Here is a 17,998-nt window from a genome sequence, read left to right as displayed (position 1 = left end):
GTCACAAGTGAAGAGAGAGCATGGAGCCGGCTTCCTGGTCAATCAGGAAGCCAGGCAGCGTATAATGACGTGCTGCCCGGCTTCCTGATACAGAAAGTATCGGGCTAGGCATCGGAGCATTTGGGCGAGTACGAGTACTCACCCAAATACTCGGTGTCAGCAGCGATACTAGTATCGGTATCGGTGCATCCCTAGTAACTACCCTCTTGGTACTCTATATGGTGTGTACCCACCTCCTAATGATGGAGTTCAGGTGTTTCCACTGAAGGGTTCTGTTAATACTTAATCATACTGACATTGTAGACAGTTTTGCTCTTCTAACCTTGAGATAACAGTTTGGTGGAGACCCTTTACTGTTCCACCATGACTGTCCCCTGTGTACAAAGCCAGCTCCATAAAGACATGGTGTGACCAGTTTGGTGTGGATGAGCTCCAGTGTTCTGCACAGAGCCCCGACCTCAACCCTACTGAATACCTTTGGAATGAGAATGCCAATGGTGAGCCGGGTCTACTCATCCAACATCAGCACCTGACCTCACAAATGGGCACCAATTTCCACAGACACCCTCCAAAATCCCCATCAGAAAGGGAACCTATAAAGCAGCGCGTAGACTTTGGCCCTGGTCAGCAAAAGCCAATATGTTGAAATAATGGATACATGTTCCCCAGGTCAGCGCTCGGCTTCCCATGACTTGTGTTTGACAATCGCTTGCTTGTCAGCTCTACAAAAGGCCAGAAGCCCCTCCCCCCCATAGACTTCACTGTTGATGGTCTCCCTTCATACTGCACACACTTAGGGTAACGGCAGGACACAAACTAGCGTCCTCCCATCACCTTAAGCTCAGTATACCGCGAGCTGCAGCTCTCTATATACTGAGACGCTGAAGCGGATCCCGACAATTGTGCCGGGATCCGCCCAGCTGCGTGAGTGACAGCTGGCTCTGCCTATCTAGAGGCAGAGCCAGCTGTACCCACTCCCTTCCCCGTCCGTTCCGCCAGTCAGTGCTGGCGGATCGGAGCCGGGAGGGGGGAATCCAGCCCCTCCCCTGTCACGGCAGAGAGCCGTGACAGGATCGAGAGGGGAGCGAACGCCGGTATGTGTTCTCTCACCTCCTGATCTACTGAGCCGACCTGTGACAGTCTCATTGTCACAGGTCGACTAGAACTATGAGGTGAGTGAAAAGCACTCCCCCCACCCCCCCTCATATAGTTCTCCTTTAAGCTTGAGTGAACAAGGCTGGTGTTCTACTTACAGTGGTGTCACAAAGGGGGTGTGGCCTGCACCCGTGTGTCACCATTGGAGGGGTGACACCAATATGACTCACAGTCATTTTGTGTGTCACTCCACTCTAAGTCGGGCACTCGGTTATGGACTGAGAGCCCAACAGTGTCAGGAGAGAGGAGGGGACCCGACGGCATACCTCATCCCACCGGGTGAACGTCCCCTCCTCTCTCTGCCGGCGTCCATCACCAAGATGACCGCCGGCAGGCATCAATCAGATGGTCGCGCATGCGTGCGTGATGACTTAATCGCGCATGCGCGAGGTGACGTCTCGCGCGATGACGACATGACAGGGGTGACACCCGGCCTCGGGACGCCCCTGTCTACTTAACATGCAGCGTATACATTGACTGAACCAAAACAAACTCCTACAGTCAATGCTGCCTGCTTTGGCTTTCTTTTTCCAGGCTAAGCACATTTTCTGCAAATACAGAATACATATTGTTGATCCTGCCAGAAATCCAGCATCCTTGTCTACATGTTATCAGCCTTCCCAGCTAACGTCTGTGAACTACAAAACACCATACATGTAATAGAGATATGAATAGGGAAAGGTGATCTGTAGTCCTGTAATTGGGTGACAACGTTGCTTCTCCATAGATACAGTACAGTGAGTGTTGTCACCCTAGTGTTACTCCCACACTCTACAACAGGAAGTGTGTTAAATATAAATATTTATACTAAATACTAAATATAGGAAAACTAATGCCACCACCACATCTGTTGGCTGGTCAGCTGACACTCTCAGCAGCATAGCAGCCCCAACCGCTACAGATTCATGTGACTCCTAAACTTTAAAGGGGGCAGCACTAGGTCAGCAGTGGTTCAGCACAGATGTCGATTTCATGTGCCTTGGCTTTTGTAAAACCTACATTAAAAAGGGGCTAAGAAGCTAAGACTCACTTGGGAAGGGGTGTCCACCGTCCCGCGGTCCGTCTCCTTGCAGCGAAGCGCCCCCGCAGTTGTCTCGCAGCCCTCTCCGGAGCAGTCCTGACATCTCACTCCTTCCACACCGTCTCCGCCGCTCACCTGTGGCAGCTATAACCTTTGCTCGGTATTTTCTTCTCTCTTCCTCATTCCGTGTCAGGGATTTAAAAAGCCAGCTCTGTAAACTGCAACAGGCAACGCCGGACTGTCCCGGCCAAGAGGAAATACGGGCGAGGACGTGTCATAAAGGGGAATGCAGCCCGTAAAAGGAAGGTCAGGGCCGGATTTACTCTCTCTGCTGCCCCAAGGCCGGGATCTTCAATGCGCCCCCCTACCCTCCAACCCCCCCAATGAAGAATGGCAACCAGACGGCGGGGGTGGCAGGGTTGGTTTTAATTCTTTTGTTTTTCTTTCTTTTTTTTTTTTTACTTTTTATCACTTTTTTAAAAAACATTTTTTTTTTTTAACCATAGTTTTTATTCAACATTTTTCACAATACAGGTGATGAAAATCACAGTTGCAAGACCCATACAATATAATGTGGCAGAGGACAAAATAACAAAAGAATACATGGCCAAAGGCCCAATATTTGCATAGGTGTGTCATAAGCCAATCCTGAGAAAAACATTTTTATTTCTTTTTTTTTTATTTTTGTCTTATTATCTTTTACAATTTTTTTTCATTATTATTTCCTTTTTTTCCCTTTTTTTTTTACTCTTTTTATTTTATTATTTTTTTAATTTTGATCAATTTTTATAATTTTTTTTTTCACATAAAGGAGAACTATGAGGTGAGTGAAAATCACTCCTCCTCATAGTTCTAGCCGACGCGTGACAATGAAACTATCACAGGTCGGCTCAGTAGATCGGGAAGTGAGGGAACACACACCGGTGCTCGCTCACTTCTCGATCCTCTCCCTGCAGAGAGCCGTGACTGTCACTCATGGCTCTCTGCAGGGATCCCCCCCCACTCCCCGCTCCGATCCTCCAGGGCTGACTGGCGGAACGGATGGGGGAAGGGGGCGGGCACAGCTGGCTCTGCCTCTAGATAGGCAGAGCCAGCTGTCAATCACGCAGCTGGGCGGATCCAGACAGTAATGTCGGGATCCGTCCCGGCTGCGGCAGTCTCAGTATATAGAGAGCTGTAGCTTGCGGTATACTGAGCTTTGGGTGACGGGAGGACGTTAGTCCCGTGACCCTTAGGAGAACTATTGGGAAAAGTCCTGGCCCCATAGTTCTCCTTTAACTTTATTGCTATTACACAAGAGCCTAACAAGCCCCTGTGCATTTGGAGGTGACAAGTTCTCTTTATCGCCTGAGGCATGTTTAAAGGTAAAAAAAAGAAAATCTACCCGCCTGGCGGCTGTGCTGCCCCTCTATTCCCTGCTGCCCCAAGGCCTGGCCCAAATATTTATATGCTACTGGCATTTGTCAAAATGTTGTTCTGCGGTGGGTGTTCGACGCAAGTGAACAGGTTTTTTTTTTTATTATTATTTCTATTTATTTTTTATTGTTTTATATTTTATTTCGTCGTCGTCGTGGACAATGCTGGACGTCGTGATTGACCCTGGAGTACGTCGGTGGATCCATTGTTTTTTTTTTTAACAATAAAGGACTTGTCAAAATCCTTTGTTTTTGTTTTTTTCCATTACAGGATTTTTTCCTAAAGTCTGGGTTTTTTATTTACATTTTCTTTAACCCTTTAGCGAATGGGTAGGGGTACAATTCCCCCTTACGCATCTGGGTGTCCCTTTATTCAAGGGGTACCCTGATGTGCATAAGCCCCCCTGCCCGCACCACTACAACCAATGCCCCAGGGCTTGTGGGGAAGAGGCCCCTGTCCCCATCGGCCCGGGAACAAGGTACTTTTTCATGGGCGACCCTGGAAAAGCACCCTCCCTTTTCATAAAGGGGCAACCAGATGAGCCCCCCCCCCTTGTGAATGAATGAGTAAGGGACACTTGTACCCCTACCCATTCACTAAAGGGTTAACTAAAAGATAAATAAAAAGTACAGACTTTTAGGAAAAATCCTTTAATTGAAATAAAAACGCAACAAAGGATTTTGACAAGTCCTTTATTGTAAAAAAAAAAAAAAAAAAGATGGATCCACCGACGTAATCCAGAGTCAATCACGACAGCGTTGTCCACGACGATGACAACTCAACGAAATAAAAAATAAATCAAATAGAAATAATAATTTTTAAAAACCCGACTCCCGCCGACAGGTCTGCTTGCGGCGAACTCCCGCCACAGAATGGCATTCTGACAGATGCCGGCAAAATATAAACAATTGGGCAGAGCTAGCGCAGGCACCTAGCTAGCTCCGCCCAACTGTTTACATTTGTCCGGGTCCCTCACAGGACTCAGCTGTGTGAGCCATGATTGGGCAAAGTCATCATGACATTGCCCAATCAGGGCTTTCACAGTTCTATGTGCTGTGGTCAGGTGCACTGCTTTACCCAATCAGAGCTTCACAAGGCGTTGTGCGGGGCGCAGCGCCTTGTGGGGTGCGCACATAGCCCGCCCAACGCCCTGACAGTTTGCCCTGACGAGAATCGAGCACTGGATGAACTGTCCAAAGTTGTGAGAAGGGATGGGCTCAACGTTCGCATCAAACATCGGCAGTTCGGTGAACACACGCACTGTCGATGTTTGATGCAAACTGTTGTTCAACTCGAACGTTGAGCCCAACCCTTCTCACAGCTTTGAACTGTTCATCCAGTGCGCAGATATCGTTAATCCCCCTTCCTCATGCTAGAACCCAGAAATTTCTAAAAAGAATTTCAGCCCCGGTGGACTCCCAATCCAATGATCAGAAGAAGAGTTTATCTTCTATTTATGGAACTAGAAATAGTGGACCAGAAATCCAATCCAGATTCAAATCCTGATGATTACTATTAATATTATGATGGCATTGTTATTACACACTCCAATATGATCATGACATGGGAGGTATTTTGATGTCACAACTGCACTGATAATGTTATAGAGGTGAGTACACCATCTGGTAAGTTGCCATTACTATTCTGATGATATTGTAGGATAGGAGCATCAGTAAGTAGTTGTGGCCGAGTGGTTAAGGCGATGGACTCGAAATCCATTGGGGTCTCCCTGCGCAGGTTTGAATCCTGCTTACTACGTTCTTATATTTCCTCTTAAGAAAAGCATGGCATATGGTATTCATGTTGAGCACCCGTTCAGGGTTCCCTTTGCAACAGGAAATGAAAAAGTGAACTAACAGCCTTTTGGTCTTAAACCTGATTGGTTAAGACGATTATGATGGCATTGTTATTACACACTCAAAAATCATCATGACATGGAAGGTATTTTGAGGTCTTAATGCTGTATTTTGAGGCTCTGATAATGTTATAGACCTAAGCAGCAGCACTACTATTCTGATGATAGTGTATGATGGAGGAGAGTCAGTAGGTAGTTGTGGCCGAGTGGTTAAGGCGATGGACTCGAAATCCATTGGGGTCTCCCCGCGCAGGTTCAAATCCTGCCAACTACGTTCTTATATTTCCTGTGAAGAAAAGCATGGCGTGTGGTATTCATGTTGAGCACACGTTCAGTGGTGGAAGGTTCCCTTTGCAAAATGAAATTAAAAAGGAAATGACAGCCTGTTGGTCTTAAACCTGATTGGTTAAGACGATGGACTAGAAATTCACTGGGATTTCCCAACACAGATTCAAATCCTGATGATTACCTTTGTCTAGCAAAGTGCAACATACAGTTTCCATGCTGAGGACCTGGTTAGTGACAGAGGAAAGCTGTTATGAAATGAAAGAGTCAGCTTACAGTCTTTTTGTTTTGGACCAATGACCCACAGACCGAGAGTCTCAGAACTTTGGACTCTTCACCCAATGTTCAGATCTTGTGAATTCCTCCTCTTAGAGCTTAACCCCCACAAATTTCAAAAAATAATTTCATCCCTGTGGACTCCGAATCCAATGATCAGATTCTGAAGTTATGATGCTTACAAATGATTTGTTGCCAAGAAACAAAGCCTAACTACTGAGATATGACAGCTAATATTATGATGGCATTGTTATTACTCAGTCAAAAATGATCGTGACATGGAAGGTATTTTGATGTCACAACTACTGTGATGAGGTTACTGCGTGCACCATCGTGTAGTCCTGGCCGAGTGGTTGCGGCGATGGACTCGAAATCCATTTGGGTCTCCCTGCGCAGGTTCAAATCCTGCCAACTATGTTCATACAGCGCTGGTTATAAAAAAGCAGGGCATGTGATTTCCATGTTGAACCCCCATTTAGTGGCAAAGAGCACCCTATGCAAAAGGAAAGAGTGAACTGACAGGCTGTTGGTCTTAAAAGATTGCCCTTGTTTAGAAAAGATGCAGCATACAGTTTCCATGTTGAGGACCTGGTTAATATTATGATGGCATTGTTATTACACAGTCAAAAATAATCATGAAATGGAAGGTATTTGGAGGTCATTACTATTCTTTATTTTTATCAATTCTTTATTTTTGTCATTTATACATAGAACAACAGAAAAACAAGCATAACACATCTATAGGATGTAGACACCGTACATAGGGATGGAACACATTACATCATCAATGAATGTACCGAAGAGTAAGTGCAGAGATATCATGGGATAAGTGGTGGCAATCTAGGCGCCAAATTAAGCTCAACAGGTTGAGGTAACAGGGACAGTGAGCTTGCAATGGTACAGGGCTCAATAATTCAGGGGCAGAAGTACCTTTTGGATACTCGGGAAGTAGACAATGGCACAGAATTATGCTAGGGAAAGGGAGGGGAGACGTACGCGGGAGCAGAAGAAAAGGGAAAAAGAGAGATAACAGCAAGAGGGGCCGAAGGGAAGGGAGGTAAGATAGGAGGAGAAGGTACGAGTCTCTGTTCAAGAATCCATAATTGTACGGTATTCAGCAGTTGAAGTATATTCCATCAAGTAAAACCAGGTGGCCGCAAATTTTGAGGAGGTGCCCTTGATGGAATTGGTAAGATGTAATTACTATTCTGTTGATATTGTATGGCAAAGAAGTGTCAGTAGGTGGTTGTGGCCGAGTGGTTAAGGCGATGGACTCGAAATCCATTGGGGGCTCCCTGCGCAGGTTCGAATCCTGCCAACTACGTTCTTACTTTACTGCTCATGCTTAGAAAAGCATAGCATATGGTTTCCATGTTGAGCACCTGGTTAGTGTTGGAGTGCACCCCTTGCAAAAGGGAACAGAAGAGTGCAATGACAGCCTGTTGGTCTCATACTTGGGTGGTTACAGCAATGGACTAGATATCCTTTGGATTCAAATTCTGACGATTACCCTTACTTAGAAAAGTGTATTGTACAGCTGAGGACCTGGTGAGTGACTGCAACAAAAACTGCAAAATAAAGTTTCCATGCCGAGGACCTGATTAGCTCTTGCAAAATGAAAGGGGAGAGAGAGCTTACAGCATGTTTGGAAATCTTCCTCTGACCGGAAGTGCTGGTATCGGAATAAGTATCGGAGCATTTGGGCGAGTACGAGTACTCACCAAAATCCTCAGTATCGGTGCATCCCTACTTACAAATGATTTGGTTTTCAAGGAACAAAGCCTAGCTACTGAGATATGACCGTTAATATTCTGAACGCATTGTTATTACTCAGTCAAAAACGATCGTGATTATTAAACAAGGTGGCTGTGAATTTGGAGGAGGTTCCCTTGATGGAACTGGTAAGATGTCATTACTATTCTGATGATAGTGTATGGTGAAGGAGAGTCAGTAGGTAGTTGTGGCCGAGTGGTTAAGGCGATGGACTCGAAATCCATTGGGGTCTCCCCGCGCAGGTTCAAATCCTGCCAACTACGTTCTTACTTTACTGCTCATGTTAAGAAAAGCATAGCATATGGTTTCCATGTTGACCACCTGGTTAGTGTTGGAGGGCACCTCTTGCAAAAGGGAACAGAAGAGTACAATGACAGCCTGTTGGTTTCAAACTTGTGTGGTTACGGCAATGGACTAGATAGGTAGATATCCTTTGGATTCAAATGGTTAAGGAGTCCATCAGGTAGTTGTGGCCGAGTGGTTAAGGCGATCCATTGGGGTCTCCCTGCGCTGGTTCAAATCCTGCCGACTACGTTAATACAACTCTTGTTATAAAAAAGCATGGCATGTGATTTCCATGTTGAACCCCCATTCAGTGGCAAAGAGCACCCTGTGCAAAGAGTGAACTGACAGGCTGTTGGTCTTAAAAGATTACCCTTGTTTAGAAAAGATGCAACATGTGATTTCCATGTTGAGGACCCGGTTAATATTATGATGGCATTGTTATTACACAGTCAAAAATAATCCTGAAATGGAAGGTATTTGGAGGTCATTACTATTCTTTTTTTTTAATTCTTTACTTTTGTAATTTATACATAGAACAACAGAAAAAAAAAGCATAACACATCTATAGGATGTAGACATCATACATAGGGATGGAACACATTACATCATCAATGAATGTACCCAAGAGTAGGTGCAGAGATATCATGGGATAAGTGGTGGCAGTCTAGGCGCCAAATTAAGCTCAACAGGTTGAGGTAACAGGGACAGTGAGCTTGCAATGGTACAGGGCTCAATAATTCAGGGGCAGAAGTACCTTTTGGATACTCGGGAAGTAGACAATGGCACAGAATTAAGGTAGGGAAAGGGAGGGGAGACGTACGTCGGAGCGGAAGAGAAGGGAAGAAGAGAGATAACAGCAAGAGGGACCGAAGGGAAGGGAGGTAAGATAGGAGGAGAAGGTACGAGTCTCTGTTCAAGAATCCATAATTGTACGGTATTCAGCAGTTGAAGTATATTCGATCCAGTAAAACAAGGTGGCCCCAAATTTTGAGGAGGTTCCCTTGATGGAACTGGTAAGATGTAATTACTATTCTGTTGCTATTGTATGGCAGAGGACTCCATCAGGTAGTTGTGGCCGAGTGGTTAAGGCGATGGGCTCGAAATCCATTGCGGTCTGCCTGCGCAGGTTCGAATCCTGCCAACTACGTTTGTTGCTGCTCCAGTTAAGAAAAGCATGGTGTGTAGTTTCCATATTGAGCATATTCAGTGGTTGGTGGAGCAAAAATGAAAGAGTGAACTGACAGCCTGTTGTTCTTAAACTCCCAGTGGTTAAGGTAATAGACTAGAAATGTAATGGGGTCTCCAAATCGATATTCAAATTCTGATGAATATACTTGTTTAGAAAACTGCAACATAAAGTTTTCATGCTGAGGACCTGATCAGCTCTTGCAAAATGAAAGGTGAGAATGAGCTTACAGCCTGTTTGAGACCAAGCTGGGAGGCGGGTCATTTTGGCCAGCTCGATGCTGATTGGCTGGGAAGCCTGCTACGTTCAGGCCACGGCCCGGTTTCCTGATTGCCCGGGAAGCCAGCTTCATGTTCATGTTCCCTTGAAGCCCTGCCGGTCAGAGGAAATCTTCCTCTGACCGGAAGTGCTTGTATCGGGATAAGTATGGGAACATTTGGACGAGTACGAGTACCCACCCAAATCCTCGGTATCGGTGCATCCCTACTTACAAATGATTTGGCTTTCAAGGAACAAAGCCTAGCTACTGAGATATGACACTTAGTATTATGGTGACATTGTTATTACTCAGTCAAAAATTATGTTTTCTTCCTTTGCTTTTCTCATGCTTGAACCCAGAAATTTTGGAAAATAATTTCAGCCCCTTGGACTCTTAATGCAATGATCAAAATTATGAGTTCTCTTTTGTGGAAAGGAAAGAGTGAACTGACAGCCTTCAACCCAAGTGGTTTTGGCCATGGACTAGAAATCCATTCCAGATTCAAATCCTGATGATTGCTATTAATATTATGATGGCAATGTTATAACACACTCAAAAATCATCATGACATGGGAGGTATTTTGAGGTCTTAACTGCTCTGATAATGTTATACACCCAAAGCACCCCATCAGGTAGTTGTGGCCGAGTGGTTAAGGCGATGGACTCGAAATCCGTTGTGGTCTCCCTGCGCAGGTTAGAATCCTGCCAACTACGTTCTTATATCTCCTGTTAGGAAAACCATGGCGTGTGGTGTACATGTTGAACATACCTTCAGTGGTGGAGGGCTCCCTTTTGGAAATGAAAAAGTGAACTGACAGCCTGTTGAGCTTAAACCTGATTGGTTAAGACGATGGACTAGAGATTGTCTCCCAACACAGATTCAAATCCTGATGATTTCCTTTGTCTAGCAAAGTGCAACATACAGTTTCCATGCTGAGGACCTGGTTAGTGACAGAGGAAAGCTGTTGCGAAATGAAAGAGTCAGCTTACAGCCTATTTGTTTTGGACCAATGACCCACAGACCGAGAGTCTCAGAATATTGTACTCTTCACCCAATGATCAGATCTTGTTAATTCCTCTTCTTGAAGCCACAAATTTGAAAATAGGATTTCATGCCTGTGGACACCTAATCCAATGATCAGACTCTGAAGTTATGATGCTTACAAATGATTTGGTTTTGAAGGAACAAAGCCTCGCTACTGAGATATGACAGTGAATATTATGGTGACATTGTTATTACTCAGTCATCAACCCAAGTGGTTTTGGCCATGGACTAGAAATCCAATCCAGATTCAAATCCTGACGATTGCTATTAATATTATGATGGCATTGTTATAACACACTCAAAAATCATCATGACATGGAAGGTATTTTGAGGTCTTAAGTACTCTGACAATGTTATACACCCAAAGCACCCCATCATGTAGTTGTGGCCGAGTGGTTAAGGCGATGGACTTGAAATCCATTGGCGTCTCCCCGCGCAGGTTCGAATCCTGCCAACTACGTTCTTATATTTCCTGTTAGGAAAAGCATGGCATGTGGTATTCATGTTGAGCACACCTTCAGTGGTGGAGGGTTCCCTTTGGAAATGGTCTTACACCTGAGTGGTTAAGACGATGGACTAGAAATTCACTGCGATCTCCAAACACAGATTCAAATGCTGATGATTACCTTTGTCTAGCAAAGTGCAACATACAGTTTCCATGTTGAGAACCTGGTTAGTGACAGAGGAAAGCTGTTGCAAAATGAAATGAAAGAGTCAACTTACAGACTATACGTTTTGGGCCAATGACCCACAAACCGAGAGTCTCAGAACTTTGTACTCTTCACCCAATAATCAGATCTTGTTAATTCCTCCTTTTGAAGCCACAAATTTAGAAATAGGATTTCATCCCTGTGGACTCCTAATCCAATGCTCAGATTCTGAAGTTATGATGCTTACAAATGATTTGGTTTTGAAGGAACAAAGCCTAACTACTGAGACATGGTAGTTAATGTTCTGATGGCATTGTTATTACTCAGTCAAAAACGATCGTGACATGGAAGGTACTTTTTCCCTCAACACAAACATTTCAAAAAAGAATTTTAGCCCTGTGGACTCTTAATCCAATGATCGGATCCCAAGGATATGTTCGTTTTATGATGCTTAAAAATGATTTTTTCTCAAGGAACAAAGCCTCGCTACTGAGATATGACACTTAATATTATGATGGCATTGTTATTACTCAGTCAAAAATTATTATTTAGTGGAAGATATTTTGTGGTCATAACTACTCTGATGATGTTGTATGGCAAAGGAGTCCATCAGGTAGTTGTGGCCGAGTGGTTAAGGCGATGGACTCGAAATTCATTGGGGTTCAAATCCTGCCAACTACGTCATTTTTTGCAGCAACAAAATTCCAGCTAAAAAAGCATGTTGTGTAGTCTCCATATTGAACATATTCAGTGGTGGAGGGCTCCCTTTGCAAAAAAATAAAATGAAAGAGTGAACTGACAGCCTGTTGGTCTTAAACCCCCAGTGGTGGACTAGAAATGTAGTAGGGTCTCCATATCCATATTCAAATTCTGATGAATATACCTGTTTAGAAAACTGCAACATAAAGTTTCCATGTTGAGGACCTGATTAGCTTTTGCAAAATGAAAGGTGAGAATGAGCTTACAGCCTGTTTGAGACCAACCAGGAAGCTGGGAGGCGGGTCATTTTGGCCGGCTCAATGCTGATTGCCCGAGAAGCCAGCTTCATGTTCATTTTCGCTTGCAGCACTGCCAGTCATAGGAAATCTCCCTTTGACCGGAAGTGTTGGTATCGGAATAAGTATCGGATCATTTGGGCGAGTACGAGTACTCACCCAAATCCTCGGTATCGGTGCATCCCTACTTACAAATGATTTGGTTTTCAAGAAACAAAGCCTTGCTACTGAGTTATGACCGTTAATATTATGATGGCATTGTTATTACTCAGTCAAAAACGATCATGACATGGAAGGTATTTTGATTTCACAACCACTCTGTTGATGATGAATGGCATGGTACACCATCAGGTAGTTGTGGCCGAGTGGTTAAGGCGATGGACTCGAAATCCATTGGGGTCTCCCTGCGCAGGTTCAAATCCTGCTGACTACGATCCTACAGTGCTTTTTATAAAAAAGCATGGCATGTGATTTCCATGTTGAGCCCCCATTTAGTGGCAAAGAGTGAACTGGCAGGCTGTTGGTCTTAAAAGATTACCCTTGTTTAGAAAAGATGCAGCATACAGTTTCCATGTTGAGGACCTGGTTAATATTATGATGGCATTGTTATTACACAGTCAAAAATAATCATGAAATGGAAGGTATTTGGAGGTCATTACTATTCTTTATTTTTATCAATTCTTTATTTTTGTCATTTATACATAGAACAACAGAAAAACAAGCATAACACATCTATAGGATGTAGACACCGTACATAGGGATGGAACACATTACATCATCAATGAATGTACCGAAGAGTAAGTGCAGAGATATCATGGGATAAGTGGTGGCAATCTAGGCGCCAAATTAAGCTCAACAGGTTGAGGTAACAGGGACAGTGAGCTTGCAATGGTACAGGGCTCAATAATTCAGGGGCAGAAGTACCTTTTGGATACTCGGGAAGTAGACAATGGCACAGAATTAAGGTAGGGAAAGGGAGGCCGAGTGGTTAAGGCGATGGACTCAAAATCCATTGGGGTTTTCTTGCGCAGGTTCGAATCTTGCCAACTATGTTCTTACTGCTCCTGTTAAGAAGAGCATAGCATATGATATCCATGTTGAGCACCTGGTTAGTGTTAGAGGGCACCCAGGGCGGGATTTGCGCTCTCTGCTGCCCCAAGGCCAGGTTCCTCAATAAGCCCCCCTACCCGCCACCCCCCAATGGAGGATGGCAGACCTGCAGGCTGCATACAAGTGATCTTGGCGACATCACCGAGATCACTTGTACAAAACAAGCGACGGATTCCCCACTGTACATGTATCCTTGCTTGCCCAAAGCAGAGCTAAATGTAGTGAACAACTACATTTAGCCCGGCGCCCAGAGCATCATGTCCCGGGCGTCGGGAGATAGGAATTCCAAACCCCTGCTGCCCCTCTACTTACTGCCGGCCCTTCTGGGAAATCCGGCCCTGAGGGCACCCCTTGCAAAAGGGAACAAAAGAGTGCAATGACACCCCTTTGGTTGTAAACTTGGGTAGTTTAAGCAATGGACTAGATATCCATTGGATTCCCCCTGGTAGATTCAAATTCTGATGATTACCCTTATTTAGAAAAGTGCAATGTACAGCTGAGGACCTGGTTAGCCTGGTTAGTGGCAGAGGCAGCCGTTGCAATAGGAAACAAAAGACTCAGCTAGCAGCATGTTGGGTTTGAAACCGTAAGCCGTAGATAAAGTGTCTCAGAACTTTAGACTGAGAGTGAACTGATAGAAAGTTGTTCTTGAACCTGACTGGTTAAAGTGCTGGACTAGAAATACAATGGGGTCTCCCCACGCAGACCTGAATTCTGCTGACCGCTCCTGCTTAGAAAACTGCAGTGTACATTTTCCATGCTGAGCAGTTGGTTAGTGGTGATGGGCAGCTATTGTAAAAGGAAACAAAACAGCGACCTGACAGCCTCTTGGGTTTGAATTGATAAAGAGTCTCACAACTTTGGACTCTTCATCCCGTAATCGGCTCTCGTTAATTCCTCTTCTTCTTGTTTGAACCCGGAAGGATTAAGAAAGAATTCCAGCCCTCTGAACCCTTACTCCAATAATCAGATCCTGATAAAAGCTTCCTTTCGTGGTCTTTACAAGGAACAAAGCCTAGCTACTGAGACATGGTAGTTAATATTATGATGGCATTGTTATTACATAGGCAGAAACAATCATGACATGGAAGGTACTTTGATGTCACAACCACTCTGATAACGTTGTATGGCCTAGTGCCCCATCAGGTAGGCGTGGCCGAGTGGTAAGGAGATGTACTTGAAAACCTTTTGGGGGTCCCCTGCGTAGGTTCAGATCCTGCCAACTATATTCTTACAGCTCCTATTTTAAAAAAGCATGGCATGTAGTTTCCATATAGAACACCCATTTAGTGGCAGAGAGCACCCTTTGCAAAGGGAAAGAGTGAACTGACAGCCTGTTGGTCTTAAACCTGAGTGGTAAAGTTGATGGCCTAGGAATCCCATTTGGTGTTTTTCAATGCCTATTAAAATCCCAATGATCACCCTTGTTTAGAAAAGATGCAGCATGCAGTTTCCATGCTGAAGACCTGGTTAGTGTCAGAGGACAGCTGTCGTAAAAGGAAATGAAAGAGTCAGCTTACAGCCAATTTGGATTGAACCCATGACCAACATAGAGTCTCAAAACTTTCTACAGATTCAAATCCTGATGATTGCTATTAATATTATGATGGCATTGTTATTACACACTCAAATATGATCATGACATGGAAGGTATTTTGATGTCACAACTACGCTGATAATGTTATAGAGGTGAGTACACCATCTGGTTAAGGCAATGGACTCGAAATCCTTTGGGGTATCCCCCGCAGGTTCAAATCCTGCCAACTACGTGTTAAGAAAAGCATGGCATGTGGTGTTCATGTTGAGCACACCTTCCATGGTGGAGGGTTCCCTTTGGAAATGAAAAAGTGAACTGAAAGCCTGTTGAACTTAAACCTGATTGGTTAAGACAATGGACTAGAAATTCACTGGGGTCACCCAACACAGATTCAAATCCAGATTATTATCTTTGTCTAGCAAAGTGCAACATACAGTCTCCATACAGTTGAGGACCTGGTTAGTGGCAGAGGAAAGCTGTTGCAAAATGAAAGAGTCAGCATACAGCCTATATGGTTTGGACCAATGATAGAGAGTCTTTTGAGAATTTTGGACTCCCTCACCCAATGATCATTTCTTGTTAATTCCTCCTCTTGAAGCCACAAATATATAAATAGGATTTCATCCCTGTGGACTCCTAATCCAATGCTCAGATTCTGAAGTTATGATGCTTACAAATGATTTGTTGCCAAGGAACAAAGCCTCGCTACTGAGATATGACAGCTAATATTCTGATGACATTGTTATTACACAGTCACACATATGTCATGGAAGGTATTTTGAGATCATAACTACTCTGATGATGTTGTATGAGTCTTAGGCAATCCAGGTAGTTGTGGCCGAGTGGTTAAGGCGATGGACTCGAAATCCATTGGGGTTTCCCTGCGCAGGTTCGAATCCTGCTGACTACGTTCTTATATTTCCTCTTAAGAAAAGCATGGCATATGGTATTCATGTTGAGCACCCTTTGCAACAGGAAATGAAAAAGTGAACTAACAGCCTTTTGGTCTTAAACCTGATTGGTTAAGACGATTATGATGGCATTGTTATTACACATTCACAAATCATCATGACATGGAAGGTATTTTGAGGTCTTAACTGCTCTGATAATGTTATACAGCCACACATTCGAATCCTGCCAACTACGTTCTTACATCTCCTGTACAGCTCCACATTGAGCACATGTTCAGAGTTGGGGCTCTGCCTTTCCAAAAGGAAATGGAAGAGTCAGCTGAAAGCCTGTTTGGTATGAATTAGGGATGCACAGATACCGAGAACTGTACTGAGTACAAGCGCCAAGACTAGAGAAAAGCTGAAAAGTTATGAGGCAGTTAACATCTTTAACCCCTTCACGAGCAACGATGTACAGTAGTGTGCGTCGGTTGCATCGGGGCTGGTTAAACAGTCTCCCAGCGGCTTTTGCTGCCAGGACTTAAGCTTGTAAAGCCGACTGTCAGCTTTACAGTAGAAGCGATTCTGCCGACTCGGCTGTCGCCAGATCGCTTCTACGGCCCGGTGAAGGGGGTCCCCCCCCTCCGCCCGACACCCGCCTTGTTTGCCCCCTCCTATGGGCCTGGGGCCGGCTACTTTGGTGTCGGCGGGAAGCAAAGCTCTCAGTGCTGGGCTCCTGAAGCCTGCGATCTGCACTTCAATAGCTTAAAGGTGTGTAAAGGGGACACTAGGGGTTTTTTGGACGCCCAGCATCACCTTCAAGAGGACCTGTCACCAGCATCTGCTATCACATGGGGGACTTGGAAGCCCCACTATGTGATAGGAATTAAAGTAAAGTTAATAGCTTTACTGTGTAAAGTCCTCCGTGAGCACGCGCGTCTTCACATAAACATGCGTCAGGTGCGCCTACGTATGAAAACGACAAACACGCTACACATGTTGGGTATTCGCCGCGCACGCCGGAGTGAGAGCAATAATTCTAGAGCCAGTATTTTTGGGTATCTCTAAACTGATGACCTGTGAGGGCTTTTAAACCGTCGTCTATGGACTTTGTGGGGTACTGAATTTTGTCGCTGTTTCATGGACGCACACAATTTTTAACCTGGGCATGTTGGGTATCTATTTACTCGTTGTAACCTCATCTTTTATCTTTTAGTAAACAAATTGGTATTTTATTGTGTTTTGGGGCATTGAAGTAAATTTTTCACTAAATGTTTGGGTTTGATAAGGAGTTGCGCTAATATCGTGCAACGTAAAAATTTGCACCTGCCGCCATTTTATTCTATAGGGTCTCGGCGTTCAGAAAATATATAATGTTTGGGGAGTTTTAAGTAATTTTCGGGCCTAAAATGTGGACTATAACATGGGTGCAAAAAATGAAAAAAAGGCCACAGTCATGAAGGGGTTAAGGAACATTGGCTACGGGGCTCCTGGGATTTCTGCACCCCTGTATTAATCTATGATTTGTTTTATATATAAACTAGGGATGCATCGATACCAATTTTTCCAGTCCAAGTAACTCACCTTTTCTTATTGTCATGTGACAGTTATTCTAAAACAATACAGACTAATGATTTCAGGACAGCGGTGCGGCGTCAGGGCCCAGTCACAGCTGCAACCTCTGCAACCCTGGGAGTTCTCGTGAATATGCCGAGTATCGGCACTGGTATCTGAACTGGTATCGGTAATGGTATCTGTGCATCCCTAGTTTGGACCCATGACCCACAGATAGAGAGTCTCACAACTTTGAACTCTTCACCCAATGATCAGATCCCATTAATTCCCCCTCCTCATGCTTGAACCCAGAAATTTAGGATAATAATTTCAGGTGGACTCTCAATGCAATGATCAGAAAACGATGATATCTCCTTTTTGGAAATGAAAGAGCGAACTGACCAACCCAAGTGGTTATGGCAATGGATTAGAAATCCAATCCAGATTCCAATCCTGATGATTGCTATTAATATTATGATGGCATTGTTGGATATGATGGATTTGAACCGCGCAGGTTCAAATCCTGCCGACTACGTTCTTACATCTCCTGTTAAGAAAAGGATGGCATATGGTATTCATGTTGAGCCCCCGTTCAGTGCTGGAGGGTTCCCTTTGCAACAGGAAATGAAAAAGTGAATTAACAGCCTTTTGGTCTTTAACCTGATTGGTTAAGACGATTATGATGGCATTGTTATTACACACTCAC

General features: G+C 44.3%; 9 non-coding genes across 9 annotated transcripts; all 9 read left to right on the top strand.

Annotated features, from left to right (window-relative positions):
• Window positions 1-5,268: 5,268 nt before the first annotated feature.
• TRNAS-CGA lies at window positions 5,269-5,350 on the top strand. The gene has a single exon. It is a non-coding gene; the product is annotated as a tRNA-Ser (tRNA).
• Window positions 5,351-5,639: 289 nt separating this feature from the next.
• On the top strand, window positions 5,640-5,721 carry TRNAS-CGA. The gene has a single exon. It is a non-coding gene; the product is annotated as a tRNA-Ser (tRNA).
• A 1,529-nt stretch (window positions 5,722-7,250) lies between these two features.
• TRNAS-CGA lies at window positions 7,251-7,332 on the top strand. The gene has a single exon. It is a non-coding gene; the product is annotated as a tRNA-Ser (tRNA).
• A 630-nt stretch (window positions 7,333-7,962) lies between these two features.
• On the top strand, window positions 7,963-8,044 carry TRNAS-CGA. Its single transcript has one exon. It is a non-coding gene; the product is annotated as a tRNA-Ser (tRNA).
• A 1,087-nt stretch (window positions 8,045-9,131) lies between these two features.
• Window positions 9,132-9,213, top strand: TRNAS-CGA. Its single transcript has one exon. It is a non-coding gene; the product is annotated as a tRNA-Ser (tRNA).
• A 930-nt stretch (window positions 9,214-10,143) lies between these two features.
• On the top strand, window positions 10,144-10,225 carry TRNAS-CGA. Its single transcript has one exon. It is a non-coding gene; the product is annotated as a tRNA-Ser (tRNA).
• A 709-nt stretch (window positions 10,226-10,934) lies between these two features.
• TRNAS-UGA lies at window positions 10,935-11,016 on the top strand. Its single transcript has one exon. It is a non-coding gene; the product is annotated as a tRNA-Ser (tRNA).
• Window positions 11,017-12,552: 1,536 nt separating this feature from the next.
• Window positions 12,553-12,634, top strand: TRNAS-CGA. Its single transcript has one exon. It is a non-coding gene; the product is annotated as a tRNA-Ser (tRNA).
• Window positions 12,635-15,676: 3,042 nt separating this feature from the next.
• Window positions 15,677-15,758, top strand: TRNAS-CGA. The gene has a single exon. It is a non-coding gene; the product is annotated as a tRNA-Ser (tRNA).
• The last annotated feature ends 2,240 nt before the right edge of the window (window positions 15,759-17,998 follow it).

This window comes from Nanorana parkeri, unplaced genomic scaffold, assembly GCF_000935625.1.
Source record: "Nanorana parkeri isolate BGI_ZX_2015 unplaced genomic scaffold, ASM93562v1 scaffold980, whole genome shotgun sequence".
NCBI classification, from domain to species: Eukaryota; Metazoa; Chordata; class Amphibia; order Anura; family Dicroglossidae; genus Nanorana; species Nanorana parkeri.
This window is presented reverse-complemented; position numbering and strand designations above follow the sequence as displayed.